Source organism: Balaenoptera acutorostrata, chromosome 5, assembly GCF_949987535.1.
Source record: "Balaenoptera acutorostrata chromosome 5, mBalAcu1.1, whole genome shotgun sequence".
Taxonomy (NCBI): Eukaryota; Metazoa; Chordata; class Mammalia; order Artiodactyla; family Balaenopteridae; genus Balaenoptera; species Balaenoptera acutorostrata.
Window position 1 is genome coordinate 3,829,253 of NC_080068.1, and position 14,865 is coordinate 3,844,117.

Sequence of the window (14,865 nt, forward strand, 5' to 3'; positions counted from 1 at the left end):
AGGCTCTGGATCAGGGAAGAGGCACTCTGGAGAGGGGCTCAGGTGATATTTCTGAACCAACAAGGATACCAAATTACTGGTGTCCCAAGGCACACTGTGTTTCCCAAGAAGACACAATGAATTCTTGGGAGAAAGTCATGAACGCGGCATCCAATCCTGACAGACGTTGCTCCTTCTTCTTGCCCCACGTGTACCATTATTTTTTTTTTCAGTTGCTTCTGGTCCAGTTTCCTTTGAGTGTCTTGATAAGTAACTCCCCAAATAATTTTCTGGGTGGTGTCCCATCCCTCAGCAAGTGATGTTATGGCTTTCTCAGAAGAATTTTCCTGAGAGCCCGACCTCAGTCGTTTTGGAATTCATCCCTTTTTTCTTTCTCACAAATCTGAAAATCCTGTCTATTTGTGATGCTACGTCCAGAACTACCTGGATGTCAGGACGGAGGGAAGCGAGGCTACCAGCTTCCACATGCCTGGCTGCAGACCCTCCCCAGAGGCAGCCCTCTGATGGGCGGAGAGTATGAAGCTTTTGTTGGCGTTCACAGTGTGAGCAGGTGGGGAGGAACAAATCCTTGGCAGACGCCTGCTGTCAGTGGAAAGCTGAAATGCACAGGCTTGACCAGTCAATGCCTGGAATTGTTGGGACAGAAGAGGTCAATCAACAGGGGTTATCTGAACACAACCTCTGAGGGAACAGTGTTCAGTAAGGCTGGAATTAAGTCACGCTGAGTCAGAGTTAAAGTGGAGTCTGGTGGAGGTGGAAGAGAGATCTTGATGGGGCGTGACTGGGAAATGCATCAGTGAGACCCACAGAGTGTGTCAAGTTTGTTGAGAAATGGATGTGTTTTTATAAAATTAATTTTTATTGGAGTATAGTTGCTTTACAATGTTGTGTTAGTTTCTACTGTACAGCAAAATGAATCAACTATACATATACATATATTCCCTCTTTTTTGGATTTCCTTCCCATTTGTGTCACCGCAGTGGATTAAGCAGAGTTCCCTGTGCTATACAAATGATCCAGTGTCTGCATGTGGTCTGGGGAAAATGGGAAAAAGGCAAGTGGTGGGCATGAAAGATGGCTTATTAGGGATGTGGGATACGGTGGTAAAAAGGGCTCTGGTGACAGAGAAGCCCAGTGTTGATGGTGAAAGTGGGGGAGAGCAATGGTGAGGGGGCAGTTGAGAAAACCAGTGGTGGGGGGAGAGAAGGGTAAGTTAAAGTTTAGAAGGGCCAAGGGGCAAGGAGGGATCTGAGGACATAAGTGGTAACAGCCATCAGAAAGACTGGAAATGGTCTTTTTTTTTTTTTTTTTTAATAATAAAGACCAAAGATTTTATTTATGTTGTTTGTTTGTTTTTTATAAATCTATTTATTTATTTATTTATTTTTGGCTGTGTTGGGTCTTCATTGCTGCGTGCGGGCGTTCTCTAGTTGCAGCGAGCGGGGGCTACTCTTCGTTGCGGTGTGCGGGCTTCTCATTGCGGTGGCTTCTCTTGTTGCAGAGCACCCGGCTCTACGTGCGCAGGCTTCAGTAGTTATGGCATGTGGGCTCAGTAGTTGTGGCTTGCGGGCTCTAGAGCGCAGGCTCAGTAGTTGTGGCACACGGGCTTAGTTGCTCCATGGCATGTGGGATCTTCCCGGATCAGGGCTCGAACTTGTGCCCCCTGCATCAGCAGGTGGATTCTTTTTTTTTTAAATAAATTTATTTATTTATTTATTTTTGGCTGTGTTGGGTCTTTGTTTCTGCGCGAGGGCCTTCCCCAGCCGCGGCAAGCGGGGGCCACTCTTCATTGCGGTGCATGGGCCTCTCACTATCGCGGCCTCTCTTTTTCGGAGCACAGGCTCCAGATGTGCAGGCTCAGCAGTTGTGGCTCACGGGCCTAGTTGCTCCGCGGCATGTGGGATCTTCCCAGACCAGGGCTCGAACCCGTGTCTCCTGAACTGGTAGGCGGACTCCCAACCACTGCGCCACCAGGGAAGCCCGGCAGGCGGATTCTTAACCACTGCGCCACCAGGGAAGTCCCCATGTATTGGTATTAAAAGTATAAAAAAGACACGGAAGAGAAATACCCAGCTTGGTCTTTATCCCTGGGGTGGAAGGAGACTGATGTGAGCTCTGAAAAAGAGGCAGGAGAGTTAATAAATATAATAATCAAATCAAATAAAAACAAAACAACAGGAAAAGAATACCCAGGGACTTTGTGCCAAACTGTTGGTTATGTCTCTTTCCACCTGCTCTTTTAATAACGAAGGGGTTTTCCGGGGCTCAGCCCCTTCTTTAATGGCTCACACCCTCCCTCTGGTGGTAGTTTCCTCCAACCGCAGATTATTTCCTCGTGATGCACGGAAATGCTGCGTCTAAGCCCTAATGTATTGAATTAACTTCGCCATGTAAACTCCAAGACCCGCTGTTCTCAAAGTAGAATGATAAATACATCCCCCAAATATACCAGAAGTTCCACTTTCCTGAGGAACTGAGCAATTAAAGTGGCTTTGCTTGGTTACAAGCGAGGGTGTGGAGGGGGGAGGGTGCAGTACAGCCTAGTTTGATTTTGGACAATGAAAATTTAAGAGGAGGGGGATTTGGAGAAGTATGTGGAAGCGCATGTAAAGCACTGTGTACCTGTGTGCTTATCTGCATTAAAGTTAGCCTAGGGGCTTCCCTGGTGGCGCAGTGGTTGAGAATCTGCCTGCCAATGCAGGGGACACGGGTTCGAGCCCTGGTCTGGGAAGATGCCACATGCCGCGGAGCAACTAGGCCCGTGAGCCACAATTACTGAGTCTGCGCGTCTGGAGCCTGTGCTCCGCAATAAGAGAAGCCGCAATAATGAAAGGCCCGCGCACCGCGATGAAGAGTGGCCCCCACTTGCCGCAACTAGAGAAAGCCCTCGCACAGAAACGAAGACCCAACACAGCCATAAATAAATAAATAAATAATTGTATAACTTAAAAAAAAAAAACAAAAAACATTTATAAAAAAAAAAAAAAAAGTTAGCCTGACAATCAATTTGCTTGTTAACTTTTTTCTAATCATACTTGAGCCTATGTCTCTCTCATTTTTCTTCCCTGATAATAGACAACAAATGTCCATCACTATTTGTGCATTGTTCTTTCACATGCTGATATTTCTTATTAAATTTTTCCTGTTTCTTACATCTCTGAACTAAACAGTTCTTACTAGGTATACTGGGCATAGAATCGATTTCCAATGCCTTTATTTCATTCATTCACCACACGTGCCTTAACTCTTTTCCAGGTATGTTAACATTTTTTATGAAGCAAAGGCTATATACTCAACCATTTATTACACGAAGATATTTTAAATTTCTCTTTCTTTTCCAAACAAATCACCACAATATAATACTCATCGCATTTTAAAACTTAAACTCTACTCTTCTGAATACAATTTGGGGTGTTAATATTATATGTCTGTCTTAAGGACAGTTTATTCCACAAGAAACTGATCTGTCCCAGATGTCTGGTTTCTGGTCTCCCCTGCTGCTTGCCGGTAATCTTGCTGCCGGTCTAAGTAGATCTTTTATCGGTTCTGAATCTGTTGTGAGGAAAACACTGGGCTGATAACAGAACTTTTTTCCCTTGAATTGTGGTGGCTGGTCTCCCTTTCTGAAAATAAGTAATACTGTATATACATCTTGGGAATATGCACAATGGCAATCTTTTACATTTGAAATGTGATGCGAAAAGTCATTTGTAAAAAAAAAAAAATCAGGTCTGCGTAAACAGTAAAACAATGGAAAAGGAAATGCACAATGTGTCAACAGGAAAGAGGGTTGTAGAAATAGGATTGAATGTCAGGGAAAGGGTATGGAAAAGGAAGACTTCCGATACCTACATTGTATCATATTTAAACACTGTACAAATACTTTGGTTCATTTTTACTTTTGGCTTTTAAAAAATTGGAATACAGTTGATTTACAATGTGGTGTTAGTTTCAGGTGTACCGCAAAGTGATTCAGTTATACGTATACATATATACACTCTTTTTTCTTTTTGGAGATTCTTTTACTTTGGGTGTTTTTTACTTTTTAATGATTTTCAAAATGATGTTTAAGAAAAGGAATGAATGAAAACAATATTCCAAGATCCAGGGAACTTCCATGTTAACACTGGGGGGAAGTGGGAAGGAGTTTTGTGGGGACCATCGGATCTAGAAGAAGTCAGGGGTGCAGTCCCACTTGCTGGTGGGTCGGCGATGGCATTCCCTCTACTGACCCTCCCGCGGGGGTTGCGGGTGATTGCAGGGGGCTTAGGGCAGCTGAACTGCGCAGCACCTCCCCACGCAGCCGAGGTTGGAAGCCACCTTGTGCGCGGCACGCTCGCCATCAGTCCTCACCAGATTCTGACAACGAGAGAGGGGAGACGCGCTCCCCTCCTCCCCCAGCCCTTCTCCCTGACTTTGGTCGAGCAGACTCCTTCTCGTCCTTCAGGTCTCAGCCTAAACCTCTGTCTCTCATGCAAGATGTGCCAACGTCTGCCTCCCAACCGAAATCAGATCCGCTGACCGCTCATCATCGTGGTGTCTTTTCATGGTGCTGCTGGCAGCTTGAATAGGTATGTCTATTTGCCTCTCCCATATTGCAAGCTCCACAATGGAAAAGCTCCTATCCGTCTGATTTAGCACCGGATTCCTCACCCAGCACTACGTCTGTCCCAAAGCCACGCTCAATCATATGTTGAATAAATGAAGAGTCGCCGTATCTCTGAGATTGTTGAATGGTTCATGAGTGTAGGTACAATTCCCTGCCTTTAAGTACCGCTTTTGAAATTCTCATCTGAATCCGTTTTGCAATCACATCATTATCCTTTCTACAAGAGAAGCATCTTGCCTATCCTCAGCACTGATAGATGCTTCATGGTCAGTGTATCTCAAAGGCTTCCCTAAGAATATAAAATATGACACGGAAGGCATTGTGCCGAGAGTGTTATCAACACAGTAATTCCTACAATAGGTATTTGCTGACAGGCTCATATTGTCAAACCATCCCTTTCATCTCATTGTTTCCCTGCTCAAGAACATACAATGGCTTGCCCTTGGGCAATCATATTAAATCGTAAGATGCAAAGTGGGAGGCCAGGTAAACGTCCCAGCTGCCTCACTTCTCTCTTTTGATAAATGAAGGGGTTCTGGATCCAGGGAGGTCCAGTGGTTCATCTGGATAGTGGAGGGGCTGCTCTTAGCCTGTCTCCTCTGTTTGCCTTCTCAGGCTGCCCCTATTCCTGTCCTTCTCATCTGCCTGATCTTATTTGCCATCACACCTCCTACGCACTGGGCAGTCTGGTTCCTTCACTGAAATATTTACTTCCTCACCCAGGTGACTGAGCCCGGGTTAGGTCTTTGTTATTCCTGCGGCGACCTCCGGTTTGGGCTCCCTCGCCAGTCTTTTCTTGTTCCCATATAAACTTTTCTAGAATCAGAGCTCTGGCACGTGTCTTCCCTGCTGGAAAATGTGGGCATTGCCTAACGCCCAGACTCCTTAACCTCACGATCTGATCGCACAACTTTTCTCTTTTAGTTTTCTCCTATTCCCTTTCCAGCACTCTTTGCTCTTAGCCTAGCCAAGCAAAACTGACTCTGTGTTTATCATGCATGTCCTGTGACACATTATTCTAAAATATGATTCCCTTTCTTATGAATTCACTATGTCAGGAATAATTAGCCCCACCCTCTCTAGCCTTTTATGTGTCCTTTGCATGTCCAAATCCTACCATTTTTAAAAGTCATTTATCTTTTTGCTTTTTAGTTGTAGGAGTTCATATGTTTTGGAGATTAACTCCTTATCAGATATATGGTTTGCACATATGTTCTCTCATTCTGTATGTTGCCTTTTTATTTTGTTGATGATTTTTTTTTTTTTTTTTTTTTTTTTTTGCTGTGCAGAAGCTTTTTCATTTGACATCATCCTACTTGTTGATTTTTGCTTTTGTTGCTTGTGCTTTTGGTGTCATATCCAAGAAATCATTGCCCAGACCAATGTCAAGAAGATTCTCCCTATGTTTTCTTCTAGTAGTTTTACATTTTCAGGTCCTACATTTGGATCTTTTTTTTTTTTTTCTAACGTGTTTCCAGGGCATGCCTGTGTTGTTGTTGTTGTTTTTTAATTAATTAATTAATTTATTTATGGCTGTGTTGGGTCTTCGTTTCTGTGCGAGGACTTTCTCTCGTTGCGATGAGCGGGGGCCACTCTTCATCGCGGTGCGCGGGCCTCTCACTGTCGCGGCCTCTCTTGTTGCGGAGCACAGGCTCCAGACGCGCAGGCTCAGTAGTTGTGGCTCACGGGCGCAGTTGCTCTGCGGCATGTGGGATCTTCCCAGACCAGGGCTCGAACCCGTGTCCCCTGCATTGGCAGGCAGATTCTCAACCACTGCACCACCAGGGAAGCCCCCTACATTTGGATCTTTAATTCATTTTGAGTTGATATTTGTGTCTGGTGTAAGATAAGTGTCTACTTTCATTCCTCTGCACGTAGATATCCACTTTTCCAAGCACCATCTGTGGAAGAGACTATTGTTTTTCCATTGTGCATCCTTGGCACCCTTGTTAATTATCAATTGACCATATATGTACGGGTTCATTTCTGGGCTCTCTATCTTGTTCCATTGGCCTGTATGTCTGTTTTTATGCCATACCACACTGTTTGGATTATTGTAGCTTTGTAATGTATTTTGAAACAAAGGCATGTGATGCCTCCAGCTTTGTTCTTTTTGCTTAAAATTGCTTTGGCTCTTCAGAGTCTTTCATGGTGTGATTTTTAGGATTGCTTTTTCTATTTCTGTAAAGAATGTCATTGGAATTTTAATACAGATGGCATTGAATTTGTAGATTGCTTTGGATGATATGGAAATTTTAACAATATTTAGTCTTTCAATCCATGAACACATGATATCTTTCCATTTATTTATGTCTTCTTTAATTTCTTTCATCCATGTTTTATAGTTTTCAGTGTACAAATCTTTTACCTCCATGGTTAAGTTTGTTCCTAAGTATTTTATTCTTTTTTGATGTTATTGTAAATGGAATTGTTTTCTTAATTTCTTTTTTGGATAATTTGTTGTTAGTGAAAAGAAATGAAGCTGATTTTTTTCTGTTGATCTTGTATCCCAAAACTTAGTTGAATTCACTTATTCGTTTTTTGTTTTTTGTTTTTTTAATAAATTTATTTATTTTATTTATTTATTTTTGGTTGTGTTGGGTCTTCGTTGCTGTGTGCGGGCTTTCTCTAGTTGCGGCGAGCGGGGGCTACTCTTCATTGCGGTGCACAGGCTTCTCATTGCGGTGGCTTCTCTTGTTGTGGAGCACCGGCTCTAGGCGCATGGGCTTCAGTAGTTGTGGCACTTGGGCTCAGTAGTTGTGGCTCACAGGCTCTAGAGCGCAGGCTCAGTAGCTGTGGCGCACGAGCTTAGTTGCTCCGCGGCATGTGGGATCTTCCCGGACCAGGGCTCGAACCTGTGTCCCCTGCATTGGCAGGCGGATTCTTAACCACTGCGCCACCAGGGAAGCCCACTTATTAGTTTTTTTTTTTTTTTTTAAAGAGATAGCTTGACTGTATTTATTTATTTCAAATATTTATTTATTTATTTACTTATTCTTGGCTTTGTTGGGTCTTCGTTTCTGTGCGAGGGCTTTCTCTAGTTGGCGGCAAGCGGGGGCCACTCTTCATCGCGGTGCGCGGGCCTCTCACTATCGCGGCCTCTCTTGTTGCGGAGCACAGGCTCCAGACGCGCAGGCTCAGTAGTTGTGGCTCACGGGCTTAGTTGCTCCGCGGCATGTGGGATCTTCCCAGACCAGGGCTCGAACCCGTGTCCCCTGCATTGGCAGGCAGATTCTTAACCACTGCGCCACCAGGGAAGCCCCCACTTATTAGTTTTAATAGGTTTTTTGTGTGTGGCTTTTTTAGGGTTATCTACATATAAGATCATGTCCTCTGTAGAGATAATTTTACTTCTTCCTTTCTTATTTAGATGTCTTTTATTCCTGTTTCTTGCTTAATTGCACTAGCCAGTACTATATTGAACAGAAGTGGTGAGAATAGGCATTCTTGTCTTGTTCTGAACTTAGAGGAAAGGTACTATAGACTGAATGTTTGTGTCCCCAAATTCATATGTTGAAGCCCTAATCCCCAGTGTGATGCTACTTGGAAGTAAGGACTTTGGGAGAAATTTGGCCATGAAATTTCCAAATGTGGAATCCTCATGTATGGGATTTGGTCTTTATAAGAAGAGTCACAAAAGAGTTAACCTCTCTCTCCACCATGTGAGGATACATGAAGGGAGCTGCCTGCAAACCAGGAAGAAGGCTTTTACCAGGGACTGAATCAGCTGGCATTTTGATGTTAGACTTCCCAGTCTCTAAAGTGTGAGAAATAAATTTCTGTTGTTTAGGTAATACGGTATTTGGTATAGCACAAAGCATTTTGTTGCTAAGACAAAAAGCTTTCAGTTTTTCACCACTGAGTGTGATATTAGCTGTGTGCATTCATATATATATATGGCCTTTTAATTTTTAATTTTTTTTGGAAACCAAATTGTTTATTTTCAGCTGTTTAGCTCTGAATGATTTATTGAGAGAATGACCTCTAGAATGACATCACTGATAAACTTCCAGAAATTTGGGAAACTCTAGAGTACAAGATGATATTAATGTACTATATAAATAAATCTGCATTTACTTATAGAATAGCATAAATTGGAATTGTTAAAATACGTATATTACATATTTCAAAATTCAAATTATCCAGACAATTTTTTTAAAAGACCAGAATTTTCCTCCAAAGTTTATTTTTCTTTTCTTTTTTTCTTTTTTTCTTTTTTCTTTTTTTTAAAATTTTTTTAAACATCTTTATTGAAGTATAATTGCCTTACAATAGTGTGTTAGCTTCTGCTTTATAACAAAGTGAATCAGTTATACATATACAATATGTTCCCATTTCTCTTCCCTCTTGCATCTCCCTCCCTTCCACCCTCCCCATCCCACCCCTCTAGGTGGTCACAAAGCACCGAGCTGATCTCCCTGTGCTGTGCGGCTGCTTCCCACTAGTTATCTATTTTACATTTGGTAGTGTATATATGTCCATGACACTCTCTTACCCTGTCACATCTCACCCCACCCCCTCCCCATATCCTCAAGTCCATTCTCTAGTAGGTCTGTGTCTTTATTCCCATCTTGCCACTAGGTTCTTCATGGCCTTTTTTTTTTTTTTTCCCCCTTAGATTCCGTATATATGTGTTAGCATACTGTATTTGTTTTTCTCTTTCTGACTTACTTCACTCTGTATGACAGACTCTAACTCCATCCACCTCATTACAAATACCTCCATTTCATTTCTTTTTATGGCTGAGTAATATTCCATTGTATATATGTGCCACATCTTCTTCATCCATTCATCTGTCGATGGACACTTAGGTTGCTTCCATGTCCAGGCTATTGTAAATAGACCTGCAGTGAACGTTGTGGTACATGACTCTTTTTGACCTATGGTTTTCTCAGGGTATATGCCCAGTAGTGGGATTGCTGGGTCGTATGGTAGTTCTATTTGTAGTTTTTTAAGGAACCTCCATACTGTTCTCCATAGTGGCTGTATCAATTTACATTCCCACCAACAGTGCAAGAGTGTTCCCTTTCCTCCACACCCTCTCCAGCATTTATTGTTTCTAGATTTTTTGATGATGGCCATTCTGACCAGTGTGAGATGATATCTCATTGTAGTTTTGATTTGCATTTCTCTAATGATTAATGATGTTGAGCATTCTTTCATGTGTCTGTAGGCCATCTGTATATCTTCTTTGGAGAAATGTCTATTTAGGTCTTCTGCCCGTTTTTGGATTGGGTTGTTCGTTTTTTTGTTATTGAGCTGCATGAGCTGCTTGTAAATCTTGGAGATTAATCCTTTGTCAGTTGCTTCATTTGCAAATATTTTCTCCCATTCTGAGGGTTGTCTTTTGGTCTTGTTTATGGTTTCCTTTGCTGTGCAAAAGCTTTTCAGTTTCATTAGGTCCCATTTGTTTATTTGTGTTCTTATTTCCATTTCTCTGGGAGCTGTGTCAAAAAGAATCTTGCTGTGATGTATGTCATAGAGTGTTCTGCCTGTGTTTTCCTCTAAGAGTTTGATAGTGTCTGCCCTTACACTTAGGTCTTTAATCCATTTTGAGTTTATTTTTGAGCATGGTGTCAGGGAGTGTTCTAATTTCATACTTTTACATGTTCCTGTCCAATTTTCCCAGCACCACTTATTGAAGAGGCTGTCTTTTCTCCACTGTATATGCTTGCCTCCTTTATCAAAGATAAGTTGACCATATGTGTGTGGGTTTATCTCTGGGCTTTCTATCCTGTTCCATTGATCTATATTTCTGTTTTTGTGCCAGTAACAAACTGTCTTGATTACTGAAGCTTTGTAATATAGTCTGAAGTCAGGGAGCCTGATTCCCCCAGCTCCATTTTTCGTTCTCAAGATGGCTTTCGCTATTCGGGGTCTTTTGTGTTTCCATACAAATTGTGAAATTTTTTGTTCTAGTTCTGTGAAAAATGCCAGTGGTAGTTTGATAGGGATTGCATTGAATCTGTAGATTGCTTTGGGAAGTAGAGTCATTTTCACAATGTTGATTCTTCCAATCCAGGAACATGGTATATCTCTCCATCTATTTGTATCATCTTTAATTTCTTTCATCAGTGTCTTATAATTTTCTGCATACAGGTCTTTTGTCTCCTTAGGTAGGTTTATTCCTAGATATTTTATTCTTTTTGTTGCAATGGTAAATGGGAGTGTTTTCTTAATTTCACTTTCAGATTTTTCGTCATTAGTGTATAGAAATGCAAGAGATTTCTGTGCATTAATTTTGTATCCTGCTACTTTACCAAATTCATTGATTAGCTCTAGGAGTTTTCTGGTGGCATCTTTAGGATTCTCTATGTATAGTATCATGTCATCTGCAAATAGTGACAGCTTTACTTCTTCTTTTCCGATTTGGATTCCTTTTATTTCTTTGTCTTCTCTGATTGCTGTGGCTAGGACTTCCAGAACTATGTTGAATAATAGTGGTGAGAGTGGGCAACCTTGTCTTGTTCCTGATCTTAGTGGAAATGGTTTCAGTTTTTCACCATTGAGGACAATGTTGGCTGTGGGTTTGTCATATATGGCCTTTATTATGTTGAGGAAAGTTCCCTCTATGCCTACTGTCTGCAGGGCTTTTATCATAAATGGGTGTTGAATTTTGTTGAAAGCTTTCTCTGCATCTATTGAGATGATCATATGGTTTTTCTCCTTCAATTTGTTAATATGGTGTATCACATTGATTGATTTGCGTATATTGAAGAATCCTTGCATTCCTGGGATAAACCCCACTGGATCATGGTGTATGATCCTTTTAATGTGCTGTTGGATTCTGTTGGCTAGTATTTTGTTGAGGATTTTTGCATCTATGTTCATCAGTGATATTGGCCTGTAGTTTTCTTTCTTTGTGACATCTTTGTCTGGTTTTGGTATCAGGGTGATGGTGGCCTCGTAGAATGAGTTTGGGAGTGTTCCTCCCTCTGCAATATTTTGGAAGAGTTTGAGAAGGATAGGTGTTAGCTCTTCTCTAAATGTTTGATAGAATTCACCTGTGAAGCCATCTGGTCCTGGGCTTTTGTTTGTTGGAAGGTTTTTAATCACAGTTTCAATTTCAGTGCTTGTGATTGGTCTGTTCATATTTTCTATTTCTTCCTGGTTCAGTCTCGGCAGTTTGTGCATTTCTAAGAATCTGTCCAAGTCTTCCAGGTTGTCCATTTTATTGGCATAGAGTTGCTTGTAGTAATCTCTCATGATCTTTTGTATTTCTGCAGTGTCAGTGGTTACTTCTCCTTTTTCATTTCTAATTCTATTGATCTGGGTCTTCTCCCTTTTTTTCTTGATGAGTCTGGCTAATGGTTTATCAATTTTGTTTATCTTCTCAAAGAACCAGCTTGTATTTTCATTGATTTTTGCTATTGTTTCCTTCATTTCTTTTTCATTTATTTCTGACCTGATCTTTATAATTTCTTTCCTTCTGCTGGCTTTGGGGTTTTTTTGTTCTTCTTTCTCTAATTGCTTTAGGTGCAAGGTTAGGTTGTTTATTCGAGATGTTTCCTGTTTCTTGAGGTAGGCTTGTATTGCTATAAACTTCCCTCTTAGCACTGCTTTTGCTGCGTCCCATAGGTTTTGGGTCGTCGTGTCTCCGTTGTCATTTGTTTCTAGGTATTTTTTGATTTCCCCTTTGATTTCTTCAGTAATCACTTCGTTATTAAGTAATGTATTGTGTAGCCTCCATGTGTTTGTATTTTTTACAGATCTTTTCCTGTAATTGATATCTAGTCTCATAGCGTTGTGGTCGGAAAAGATACTTGATACGATTTCAATTTTCTTAAATTTACCAAGGCTTGATTTGTGACCCAAGATATGATCTATCCTGGAGAATGTTCCATGAGCACTTGAGAAAAATGTGTATTCTGTTGTTTTTGGGTGGAATGTCCTATAAATATCTATTAAGTCCATCTTGTTTAATGTATCATTTAAAGCTTGTGTTTCCTTATTTATTTTCCTTTTGGATGATCTGTCCATTGGTGAAAGTGGGGTGTTAAAGTCCCCTACTATGATTGTGTTGCTGTCAATTTCCCCTTTTATGGCTGTTAGTATTTGCCTTATGTATTGAGGTGCTCCTATGTTGGGTGCATAAATATTTACAATTGTTATACCTTCCTCTTGGATCGATCCCTTGATCATTATATAGTGTCCTTCTTTGTCTCTTGTAATAGTCTTTATTTTAAAGTCTATTTTGTCTGATATGAGAATTGCTACTCCAGCTTTCTTTTGATTTCCATTTGCATGGAATATCTTTTTCCATCCCCTCACTTTCAATCTGTATGTGTCTCTAGGTCTGAAGTGGGTCTCTTGTAGACAGCATATATATGGGTCTTGTTTTTGTATCCATTCAGCCAGCCTGTGTCTTTTGGTGGGCGCATTTAATCCATTTACATTCAAGGTAATTATCGATATGTATGTTCCTATTCCCATTTTCTTAAATGTATTGGGTTTGTTATTGTAGGTGTTTTCCTTCTCTTGTGTTTCTTGCCTAGAGAAGTTCCTTTAGCATTTGTTGTAAAGCTGGTTTGGTGGTGCTGAACTCTCTCAGCTTTTGCTTGTCTGTAAAGGTTTTAATTTCTCCATCGAATCTGAATGAGATCCTTGCTGGGTAGAGTAATCTTGGTTGTAGGTTTTTCTCCTTCATCACTTTAAGTATATCCTGCCACTCCCTTCTGGCTTGCAGAGTTTCTGCTGATAGATCAGATGTTAACCTTATGGGGATTCCCTTGTGTGTTATTTGTTTTTTTTCCCTTGCTGCCTTTAATATGTTTTCCTTATATTTAATTTTTGACAGTTTGATTAATATGTGTCTTGGCGTGTTCCTCCTTGGGTTTATCCTGTATGGGACTCTCTGTGCTTCCAGGACTTGATTAACTATTTCCTTTCCCATATTAGGGAAGTTTTCAACTATAATCTCTTCAAAAATTTTCTCAGTCCCTTTCTTTTTCTCTTCTTCTTCTGGTACCCCTATAATTCGAATGTTGGAGTGTTTAATGTTGTCCCAGAGGTCCCTGAGACTGTCCTCAGTTCTTTTCATTCTTTTTTCTTTATCCTGCTCTGTAGTAGTTATTTCCACCATTTTATCTTCCAGGTCACTTATCCTTTCTTCTGCCTCAGTTATTCTACTATTGATCCCATCTAGAGTATTTTTAATTTCATTTATTGTGTTCTTCATCATTGCTTGGTTCCTCTTTAGTTCTTCTACATCCTTGTTAAATGTTTCTTGCATTTTGTCTATTCTATTTCCAAGATTTTGGATCATGCTTACTATCATTATTCTGAATTCTTTTTCAGGTAGACTACCTATTTCCTCTTCATTTGTTAAGTCCAGTGTGTTTTGAGCCTGCTCCTTCATCTGCTGTGTGTTTTTCTGTCATCTCATTGTGCTTATCTTACTGTGTTTGGGGTCTTCTTTTCACAGGCTGCAGGTTCGTAGTTCCCGTTGTTTTTGGTATCTGTCCCCAGTGGCTAAGGTTGGTTCAGTGGGTTGTGTAGCCTTCCTGGTGGAGGGGACTAGTGCCTGTGTTCTGGTGGATGAGGCTGGATCTTGTCTTTCTGGTGGGCACGTCCACGTCTGGTGGTGTATTTTGGGGTGTCTGTGGCCTTATTATGATTTTAGGCAGCCTCTCTGCTAATGGATGGGGCTGTGTTCCTGTCTTGCTAGTTGTTTGGCATAGGGTGTCCAGCACTGTAGCTTGCTGGTCGTTGAGTGAAGCTGGGTCTTGATGTTGAGATGGAGATCTCTGAGAGATTTTTGCCGTTTGGTATTACGTGGAGCTGGGAGGTCTCTTGTGGACCAGTGTCCCGAAGTTGGCTCTCCCACCTCAGAGGCACAGCCCTGATGCCTGGCTGGAGCACCAAGAGCCTTTCATCCACACGGCTCAGAGTAAAAGGGAAGAAAAATAGAAAGAAAGAAAGAAAGAGGATATAATATAGTGAAGTAAAATAAAGCTATTATAAAGCAAAGCTATACAGACAAAATCTCACCCAGAAGCCTACACGTATACACTAACAAAAAAAGGAAAAGGGGAAAAATTAATATATCCTGCTCCCAAAGTCCACCTTCTGAATTTGGGATGATTCGGTGCCTATTCAGGTATTCAACAGATGCAGGCACATTAAGTTGTTTGTGGAGTTTTAATCCGCTGCTTCTGAGGCTGCTGGGAGAGGTTTCCCTTTCTCTTCTTTGTTCGCGCAGCTCCCGGGGTTCAGCTTTGGATCTGGACCCGCCTCTGCGTGTAGGTCGCCTGAGG

The 14,865-nt window shown here is 41.3% G+C and overlaps 1 long non-coding RNA gene across 3 annotated transcripts in view; it reads left to right on the forward strand.

Annotated features, from left to right (window-relative positions):
- Positions 1-14,865, forward strand: part of LOC103012613 (uncharacterized) — an 84,355-nt gene that overhangs the window by 39,517 nt on the left and 29,973 nt on the right. For all 3 annotated transcript variants that reach the window (XR_451172.2, XR_009008377.1, XR_009008376.1), the window contains exon 4: positions 4,448-4,571. This is a non-coding gene — a long non-coding RNA (uncharacterized LOC103012613). The remainder of the gene's footprint in view (positions 1-4,447; positions 4,572-14,865) is intronic.